The sequence below is a fragment of the Ranitomeya variabilis genome, chromosome 2 (genome assembly GCF_051348905.1).
Source record: "Ranitomeya variabilis isolate aRanVar5 chromosome 2, aRanVar5.hap1, whole genome shotgun sequence".
In the NCBI taxonomy this organism is placed as follows: Eukaryota; Metazoa; Chordata; class Amphibia; order Anura; family Dendrobatidae; genus Ranitomeya; species Ranitomeya variabilis.
In genome coordinates this window covers 937095416-937106509 of record NC_135233.1, presented here as the reverse complement: position 1 = coordinate 937106509, position 11094 = coordinate 937095416, and positions in this window count along the sequence as shown.

The window sequence follows — 11094 nt, the reverse complement described above, 5'->3', positions numbered from 1 at the left end:
GGTTGGAACCAGAGATTTCAAATTTGGACTCATCAGACCAAAGCACAGATTTCCACTGGTCTAATGTCCATTCCTTGTGTTCTTTAGCCCAAACAAGTCTGATTGTTGCCTGTCCTTAGCAGTGGTTTCCTAGCAGCTATTTTACCATGAAGGCCTGCTGCACAAAGTCTCCCCTTAACAGTTGTTGTAGAGATGTGTATGCTGCTAGAACTCTGTGTGGCATTGACCTGGTCTCTTATCTGAGCTGCTGTTAACCTGCGATTTCTGAGGCTGGTGACTCAGATAAACTTATCCTCAGAAGCAGAGGTGACTCTTGGTCTTCCTTTCCTGGGGCGGTCCTCATGTGAGCCAATTTCTTTGTAGCGCTTGATGGTTTTTGCCACTGCACTTAGGGACACTTTCAAAGTTTTCCCAATTTTTCGGACTGACTGACCTTCATTTTTTAAAATAATGATGGCCACTCATTTTTCTTTACTTAGCTGCTTTTTCCTTGCCATAATACAAATTCTAACAGTCTATTCAGTAGGACTATCAGCTGTGCATCCACCAGACTTCTGTTCAACACAACTGATGGTACCAACCCCATTTATAAGGCAAGAAATCCCACTTATTAAACCTGACAGGGCACACCTGTGAAGTGAAAACCATTTACGATGACTACCTCTTGAAGCTCATCAAGAGAATGCCAAGAGTGTGCAAAGCAGTCATCAAAGCAAAAGGTGGCTACTTTGAAGAACCTAGAATATAAGACATATTTTCAGTTGTTTCACACTTTTTTGTTGAGTATATAATTCCACATGCGTTAATTCATAGTTTTGATGCCTTCAGTGTGAATGTACAATTTTAATAGTCATGAAAATACAGAAAAATCTTTAAATGAGAAGGTGTGTCCAAACTTTTGGTCTGCACTGTATATATCTATATCTCTGGCAAACATTAAGAGACCACCACATCAAAACCCTGTCATGGGCAGCCCAATCTCCAGATCTGAACCCCATTGAAAACCTCTGGAATGCAATCAAGAGGATGATGGATAGTCACTAGCCATCAAACAAAGAAGAACATTTTTGCTCCAGAAGCAGTGTGAAAGACTGGTGGAAAGCACCAAGACGCATGAAAGCTGTGATTAAAATTCATGGTTATTCCACAAAATACTGATTTCTGAACTCTTCCTGAGTTAAAACATTATTGTATGTATTGTTTCTAAATGATTATGGACTTGTTTTCTTTGCATTGTTTGAGGTCTGAAAGCATTGGGGTTTTTTTGTTTTTTTTTAAGTTTTGACCATTTTTCTTTGTCAGAAAAAAATACAAAAATTATTACTTGGAAATTCAGAGACATCAGAAGTTTATAGAATAAAAGAACAATTTACATTTTTCTCAAAAATCTATATATAAAAACGAGTGTATGTGTGTGTATTGATGATGATGTCATAATGGTTGCCATGGCCACGATGATATCATAAAGGTTGCCATGGCGAAGATGATGTCATAATGGTTGCCATGGCGATGATGATGTCATAATAGGCTGCAATGTTGATGTCATAATGGTTGCTATGGTGACGATGTCATAATAGGTTGTAATGGTGACGGTTATGTCATAATGGTTGCCATGATGACGATGTCATAATAAGTTGCCATGGCGACAATGATGTCAGAATGGTTGCCATGGTGACAATGATGTCATAATAAATTGCCATGGCGACTATGATGTCAGAATGGTTGCCATGGCGAAGATGATGTCATAATGGGTATATGGGCTCGGAACTATGGGATGGAAGATGTGTGATGGGTATATGGGTATGGGACTATGGGATGGAGGATATGTATGATGGCTATATGGGCACAGGACAATGGGATGGAGGATAATCATAATTTGTTTTAACTATGTCCGGGCAACATCTGGCTCTTCAGCTAGTATACCTATAAAGAGAAAAATCAGAGAAACTGAACATTTTGCAGTGGTCTCTTAATTTTTGCCAGAGCTGTATATATATATATATATATATATATATATATATATATATATATATATATGTATATCTAATATATAATTGCCTAGAATACTACTTCCTGCAATTTGTGCCAACTTCCGTGGCTTTGTCCGGAGCTATTGTCCGGAGCTAATGTCCGTAGCTAATGTCCGGAGCTAATGTCCGGAGATAAGTGACGTCACCAGTGTCCTACACCCAGGCAGAGCACAGTGGCCCCAGGCAGAGCACAGGGGCCCCAGGCAGAACATGGGGCCCCAGGCAGAGCACAGGGGCCCCAGGCAGAGCACAGGGGCCCCAGGCAGCATATGGGGCCCCAGGCAGAGCACAGGGGCCCCAGGCAGCATATGGGGCCCCAGGCAGAGCACAGTGGCCCCAGGCAGAGCACACACCAAATCGGAGGCCGAGGGGCCCCGCCAACCAAATCGGAGGCCGAGGAGCCCCGCCCACCAAATCGAAGGCCGAGCGGCCCCGCCCACCAAAGCGGAGGCCGAGGGGCCCCGACCACCACATCGGAGGCCGAGGGGCCCCGCCCACCAAATCGGAGGCCGAGGGTCCCCGCCCACCAAATCGGAGGCCGAGGGTCCCCGCCCACCAAATCGGAGGCCGAGGGTCCCCGCCCACCAAATCGGAGGCCGAGGGTCCCCGCCCACCAAATCGGAGGCCGAGGGTCCCCGCCCACCAAATCGGAGGCCGAGGGTCCCCGCCCACCAAATCGGAGGCCGAGGGTCCCCGCCCACCAAATCGGAGGCCGGGGGTCCCCGCCCTCCAAATCGGAGGCCGAGGGGCCCCACCCACCACATCGGAGGCCGAGGGTCCCCGCCCACCAAATCGGAGGCCGAGGGTCCCCGCCCACCAAATCGGAGGCCGAGGGTCCCCGCCCACCAAATCGGAGGCCGAGGGTCCCCGCCCACCAAATCGGAGGCCGAGGGGCCCCACCAACCAAATCGGAGGCCGAGGAGCCCCGCCCACCAAATCGAAGGTCGAGGGGCCCCGCCCACGAAAGCGGAGGCCGAGGGTCCCCGCACACCAAATCGGAGGCAGAGGGACCCCGCCCACCAAATCGGAGGCCGAGGGGCCCCGCCCACCAAAGCGGAGGCCGAGGGTCCCCGCCCACCAAATCGGAGGCCGAGGGTCCCCGCCCACCAAATCGGAGGCCGAGGGTCCCCGCCCACCAAATCGGAGGCCGAGGGGCCCCGCCCACCAAATCGGAGGCCGGGGGTCCCCGCCCACCAAATCGGAGGCTGAGGGGCCCAGCCCACCACATTGGAGGCCGATGGGCCCCGCCCACCAAATCGGAGGCCGAGGGTCCCCGCCCACCAAATCGGAGGCTGAGGGTCCCCGCCCACCAAATCGGAGGCCGAGGGTCCCCGCCCACCAAATCGGCGGCCGAGGGTCCACAACCAACCAAATCGGAGGCCGAGGGGCCCCGCCCACCAAATCGAAGGCCGAGGGTCCCCGCCCACCAAAGCGGAGGCCGAGGGTCCCCGCACACCAAATCGGAGGCAGAGGGACCCCGCCCACCAAATCGGAGGCCGAGGGTCTCCGCCCACCAAATCGGAGGCCGAGGGTCCCCGCCCACCAAATCGGAGGCCGAGGGTCCCCACCCACCAAATCGGAGGCCGAGAGTCCCCGCCCACCAAATCGGAGGCCGAGGGGCCCCGACAACCAAATCGGAGGCCGAGGGGCCCCGCCAACCAAATCGGAGGCCGAGGAGCCCCGCCCACCAAATCAAAGGCCGAGCGGCCCCGCCCACCAAAGCGGAGGCCGAGGGGCCTGGGCCCACCCACCAAAGCGGAGGCCGAGGGGCCCCGCCCACCACATCGGAGGCCAAGGGGCCCCGCCCACCAAATCGGAGGCCGAGGGTCCCCGCCCACCAAATCGGAGGCCGAGGGTCCCCGCCCACCAAATCGGAGGCCGAGGGTCCCTGCCCACCAAATCAGAGGCCGAGGGTCCCCGCCCACCAAATCGGAGGCCGAGGGTCCACACCAACCAAACCGGAGGCCGAGGGGCCCCGCCCACCAAATCGAAGGCCGAGGGGCCCCGCTCACCAAAGCGGAGGCCGAGGGTCCCCGCACACCAAATCGGAGGCAGAGGGACCCCGCCCACCAAATCGGAGGCCGAGGGGCCCCGCCCACCAAATCGGAGGCCGAGGGTCCCCGCCCACCAAATCGGAGGCCGAGGGTCCCCGCCCACCAAATCGGAGGCCGAGGGTCCCCGCCCACCAAATCGGAGGCCGAGGGTCCACACCAACCAAACCGGAGGCCGAGGGGCCCCGCCCACCAAATCGAAGGCCGAGGGGCCCCGCTCACCAAAGCGGAGGCCGAGGGTCCCCGCACACCAAATCGGAGGCAGAGGGACCCCGCCCACCAAATCGGAGGCCAAGGGGCCCCGCCCACCAAAGCGGAGGCCGAGGGTCCCCGACCACCAAATCGGAGGCCGAGGGTCCCTGCCCACCAAATCGGAGGCCGAGGGTCCCCGCCCACCAAATCAGAGGCCGAGGGTCCCCGCCCACCAAATCGGAGGCTGAGAGTCCCCGCCCACCAAATCGGAGGCCGAGGGGCCCCGCCAACCAAATCGGAGGCCGAGGGGCCCCGCCCACCAAATCGAAGGCCGAGGGTCCCCGCCCACCAAAGCGGAGGCCGAGGGTCCCCGCACACCAAATCGGAGGCAGAGGGACCCCGCCCACCAAATCGGAGGCCGAGGGTCCCCGCCCACCAAATCGGAGGCCGAGGGTCCCCGCCCACCAAATCGGAGGCCGAGGGTCCCCACCCACCAAATCGGAGGCCGAGAGTCCCCGCCCACCAAATCGGAGGCCGAGGGGCCCCGCCAACCAAATCGGAGGCCGAGGGGCCCCGCCAACCAAATCGGAGGCCGAGGAGCCCCGCCCACCAAATCAAAGGCCGAGCGGCCCCGCCCACCAAAGCGGAGGCCGAGGGGCCTGGCCCCGCCCACCAAAGCTGAGGCCGAGGGGCCCCGCCCACCACATCGGAGGCCGAGGGGCCCCGCCCACCAAATCGGAGGCCGAGGGTCCCCGCCCACCAAATCGGAGGCCGAGGGTCCCCGCCCACCAAATCGGAGGCCGAGGGTCCCCGCCCACCAAATCGGAGGCCGAGGGTCCCCGCCCACCAAATCGGAGGCCGAGGGTCCACACCAACCAAACCAGAGGCCGAGGGGCCCCGCCCACCAAATCGAAGGCCGAGGGGCCCCGCTCACCAAAGCGGAGGCCGAGGGTCCCCGCACACCAAATCGGAGGCAGAGGGACCCCGCCCACCAAATCGGAGGCCGAGGGGCCCCGCCCACCAAAGCGGAGGCCGAGGGTCCCCGACCACCAAATCGGAGGCCGAGGGTCCCTGCCCACCAAATCGGAGGCCGAGGGTCCCCGCCCACCAAATCAGAGGCCGAGGGTCCCCGCCCACCAAATCGGAGGCTGAGAGTCCCCGCCCACCAAATCGGAGGCCGAGGGGCCCCGCCAACCAAATCGGAGGCCGAGGGGCCCCGCCAACCAAATCGGAGGCCGAGGAGCCCCGCCCACCAAATCGAAGGCCGAGCGGCCCCGCCCACCAAAGCGGAGGCCGAGGGGCCCGGCCCCGCCCACCAAAGCGGAGGCCGAGGGTCCCCGCACACCAAATCGGAGGCAGAGGGACCCCGCCCACCAAATCGGAGGCCGAGGGGCCCCGCCCACCAAAGCGGAGGCCGAGGGTCCCTGCCCACCAAATCAGAGGCCGAGGGTCCCCGCCCACCAAATCGGAGGCCGAGGGTCCACACCAACCAAACCGGAGGCCGAGGGGCCCCGCCCACCAAATCGAAGGCCGAGGGTCCCCGCCCACCAAATCGGAGGCCGAGGGTCCCCGCCCACCAAATCGGAGGCCGAGGGTCCACACCAACCAAACCAGAGGCCGAGGGGCCCCGCCCACCAAATCGAAGGCCGAGGGGCCCCGCTCACCAAAGCGGAGGCCGAGGGTCCCCGCACACCAAATCGGAGGCAGAGGGACCCCGCCCACCAAATCGGAGGCCGAGGGGCCCCGCCCACCAAAGCGGAGGCCGAGGGTCCCCGACCACCAAATCGGAGGCCGAGGGTCCCTGCCCACCAAATCGGAGGCCGAGGGTCCCCGCCCACCAAATCAGAGGCCGAGGGTCCCCGCCCACCAAATCGGAGGCTGAGAGTCCCCGCCCACCAAATCGGAGGCCGAGGGGCCCCGCCAACCAAATCGGAGGCCGAGGGGCCCCGCCAACCAAATCGGAGGCCGAGGAGCCCCGCCCACCAAATCGAAGGCCGAGCGGCCCCGCCCACCAAAGCGGAGGCCGAGGGGCCCGGCCCCGCCCACCAAAGCGGAGGCCGAGGGTCCCCGCACACCAAATCGGAGGCAGAGGGACCCCGCCCACCAAATCGGAGGCCGAGGGGCCCCGCCCACCAAAGCGGAGGCCGAGGGTCCCCGACCACCAAATCGGAGGCCGAGGGTCCCTGCCCACCAAATCGGAGGCCGAGGGTCCCCGCCCACCAAATCGGAGGCCGAGGGTCCCCGCCCACCAAATCGGAGGCCGGTCCCCGCCCACCAAATCGGAGGCCGAGGGTCCCCACCCACCAAATCGGAGGACGAGGGGCCCCACCAACCAAATCGGAGGCCGAGGAGCCCCGCCCACCAAAAGTAAGTGCGGCCCCAAAAGTAAGTGCGCCCCCGGGTGCAAAAGTAAGTGCGCCCCCGGGTGCAAAAGTAAGTGCGCCCCCGGGTGCAAAAGTAAGTGCGCCCCCGGGTGCAAAAGTAAGTGCGCCCCCGGGTGCAAAAGTAAGTGCGCCTCCGGGTGCAAAAGTAAGTGCGCCCCCGGGTGCAAAAGTAAGCGCGCCCCCGGCCCCGGGTGCAAAAGTAAGCGCGCCCCCCAGTCCCGTGTGTGAAAAGTGCTGCTGTAAAGCTGGTAGCGCTGTTCAAGCACCATGTATTTCCTTCAGGAAATGCCCATCTAATATACACTCACCGGCCACTTTATTAGGTACACCTGCCCAACTTCTTGTTAACACTTAATTTCTAATCAGCCAATCACATTGCGGCAACTCAGTGCATTTAGGCATGTAGACATGGTCAAGACAATCTCCTGCAGTTCAAACCGAGCATCAGTATGGGGAAGAAAGGTGATTTGAGTGCCTTTGAACGTGGCATGGTTGTTGGTGCCAGAAGGGCTGGTCTGAGTATTTCAGAAACTGCTGATCTACTGGGATTTTCACGCACAACCATCTCTAGGGTTTACAGAGAATGGTCCGAAAAAGAAAAAAAATCCAGTGAGCGGCAGTTCTGTGGGCGGAAATGCCTTGTTGATGCCAGAGGTCAGAGGAGAATGGGCAGACTGGTTCGAGCTGATAGAAAGGCAACAGTGACTCAAATCGCCACCCGTTACAACCAAGGTAGGCCTAAGAGCATCTCTGAATGCACAGTGCATCGAACTTTGAGGCAGATGGGCTACAGCAGCAGAAGACCACACCGGGTACCACTCCTTTCAGCTAAGAACAGGAAACGGAGGCTACAATTTGTACAAGCTCATCGAAATTGGACAGTAGAAGATTGGAAAAACGTTGCTTGGTCTGATGAGTCTCGATTTCTGCTGCGACATTCGGATGGTAGGGTCAGAATTCGGCGTAAACAACATGAAAGCATGGATCCATCCTACCTTGTATGGAGCATCTTTGGGATGTGCAGCCGACAAATCTGCGGCAACTGTGTGATGCCATCATGTCAATATGGACCAAAATCTCTGAGGAATGCTTCCAGCACCTTGTTGAATCTATGCCACGAAGAATTGAGGCAGTTCTGAAGGCAAAAGGGGGTCCAACCCGTTACTAGCATGGTGTACCTAATAAAGTGGCCGGTGAGTGTATAATTGCCTAGAATACTACTTCCTGCAATTTGTGCCAACTTCCGTGGCTTTGTCCGGAGCTAATGTCCGGAGATAATGTCCGGAGCTAATGTCCGGAGATAATGTCCGGAGCTAATGTCCGGAGATAAGTGACGTCACCAGTGTCCTACACCCAGGCAGAGCACAGGGGCCCCAGGCAGCATATGGGGCCCCAGGCAGAGCACAGTGGCCCCAGGCAGAGCACAGGGGCCCCAGGCAGCATATGGGGCCCCAGGCAGAGCACAGTGGTCCCAGGCAGAGCACAGGGGCCCCAGGCAGCCTATGGGGCCCCAGGCAGAGCACAGTGGCCCCAGGCAGAGCACAAGGGCCCCAGGCAGCATATGGGGCCCCAGGCAGAGCACAGGGGCCCCAGGCAGCATATGGGGCCCCAGGCAGAGCACAGTGGCCCCAGGCAGAGCACAGGGGCCCCAGGCAGAACATGGGGCCCCAGGCAGAGCACAGGGGCCCCAGGCAGCATATGGGGCCCCAGGCAGCATATGGGGCCCCAGGCAGAGCACAGTGGCCCCAGGCAGAGCACAGGAGCCCCAGGCAGAACATGGGGCCCCAGGCAGAGCACAGGGGCCCCAGGCAGCATATGGGGCCCCAGGCAGAGCACAGGGGCCCCAGGCAGCATATGGGGCCCCAGGCAGAGCACAGTGGCCCCAGGCAGCATATGGGGCCCCAGGCAGAGCACAGTGGCCCCAGGCAGAGCACAGGGGCCCCAGGCAGCATATGGGGCCCCAGGCAGAGCACAGTGGTCCCAGGCAGAGCACAGGGGCCCCAGGCAGCTTATGGGGCCCCAGGCAGAGCACAGTGGCCCCAGGCAGAACATGGGGCCCCAGGCAGTGCACAGTGGCCCCAGGCAGAGCACAGGGGCCCCAGGCAGAACATGGGGCCCCAGGCAGAGCACAGGGGCCCCAGGCAGAGCACAGGGGCCCCAGGCAGCATATGGGGCCCCAGGCAGAGCACAGGGGCCCCAGGCAGCATATGGGGCCCCAGGCAGAGCACAGGGGCCCCAGGCAGCATATGGGGCCCCAGGCAGAGCACAGTGGTCCCAGGCAGAGCACAGGGGCCCCAGGCAGCCTATGGGGCCCCAGGCAGAGCACAGTGGCCCCAGGCAGAACATGGGGCCCCAGGCAGAGCACAGGGGCCCCAGGCAGAGCACAGGGGCCCCAGGCAGCATATGGGGCCCCAGGCAGAGCACAGTGGTCCCAGGTAGAGCACAGGGGCCCCAGGCAGCCTATGGGGCCCCAGGCAGAGCACAGGGGCCCCAGGCAGCATATGGGGCCCCAGGCAGAGCACAGCGATATTTTGGACCACTGTGCGGTGTTTCAGACCCCCTGTGTGATGTCTGGGGCCCTGTTCTTAAGTATATTAAAGATTAAAGTAACGTATATTAAAGTATATTATAGATCAAATTTGACACGTTTATGAGCACCATTGAGTGATATACTCAAGAATGACATAATTTTTCAACATTTTATGGTTTCAAACTGTAAACACTCAGAGTTTTTTTTACTTCAACCAGAAAACCTTAACGGTTCATAAAAAACTTGACTGTTCAGGATATGATAAAAGTCATAGTATTCTGAATCTTTAACTTATAAAGATACCTTTACATGGGGTGATTATTGGTTCCAGAGAGGCTTTCGGCCGATAATCGTACACATGGCTGGTGACAGGACAATCTAATATATAATTGCCTAGAATACTACTTCTGGCAATTTGTGCCAACTTCCGTGGCTTTGTCCGGAGATAATGTCCGGAGATAAGTGATGTCACCAGCGTCCTACACCCGCTCAGGGTGGACAAAGATATATGCCTTCATAGTGCGCGGCACTTTTCTGATTGGTTGCCGCCTGCCGCGAGCGACCAATCAGAAATGTGCCGTACTGTCAAGAATTGTCAAGAGCTGGTGAGTGCAGCCATTTTTTGTTCCTTCTTACTATTATTTATTAATTGTATTATTCTTACATTTGAATAAATAAAGTATATATGGATTCTAGACTCCCGATTCTTTAGAATCGGGCTGCCATCTAGTATATATAATCAGAGACGCGGGATTTCCATTATGACATCTACGTCGATACTGTGCCCATCGCTGATTGGTCGAGGCCTGGCGCCCTCGACCAATCAGAGACGTGAGATTTCCAAGACAGACAGACAGAAAAACCCTTAGACAATTATATATATAGATGTATACACACACAGTAAGGCCATGTTCACACTTTGCGGGTTTTACCGCGGACCCGCAGCATTTCTGCAGCTGCGGGTCCGCAGCAGTTTCCATTGCGTCTACATTAACATGTAAACCCTATGGAAACCGCAATCCGCAGTGCACATGCTGCGGGAAAAACCGCGCAGAAACGCAGCGGTCTACAATCCGCAGCATGTCACTTCTTTGTGCAGAATCGCTGCATTAATCCGCTAACTTCCCGCATGGGGCTGTGCCCACGATGCGGGAAGTAAGCGGATCATGTGCAGATGGTACCCGGGGTGGAGGAGAGGAGACTCTCCTCCAGGCCCTGGGAACCATATTAGTGTAAAAAATAAAGAATAAAAATAAAAAATAATGATATACTTACCTCTCAGCGCTGCACGCGGCCGTCCGGTCGCTGGGTTGCTGTGCGAGCAGGACCTGCGGTGACGTCGCGGTCACATGACCGTGATGACGCCACGGTCACATGACCATGATGTCACGAAGGTTCTCCTCGCACAGCATCTTTGGAACCGGACCGGCAGCGCCGAGGAGATCGGGACGTCAGAGGGTGAGGGTGAGTATATAACCATGTTTTATTATTTTTAACATTACTATTGATGCTGCATATTGCTGCATATGCAGCATCAATAGTATAGTAGTAAACCCGCAGCGGAAACCGCAAGACAAAACGTGATGAATCTGCAGGGTTAACCGCAGCGGTTTTGCCCTGCAGATTTATCAAATCCGCTGCGGGAGAACCCGCAGGGACCCGAACCTACGTGTGCACATGGCCTAAATCTTCAGATCCCACTGGAGCTACTTGACTGGACACTTCCTTGTCTCCAAACACACAGCAGAGAAAAAAACACAACACAAAACCACACCTTTGGAAAGGAGATATTGGTGAATAGCCATCCCTTCTATCTCTTACAGTCATTCACAAAAAAAACAACCTTTTTATGACCAATTAATTCCTCAGAACATGCTGGAGAAAAACTTCTGGGTGTCATTGTAAGG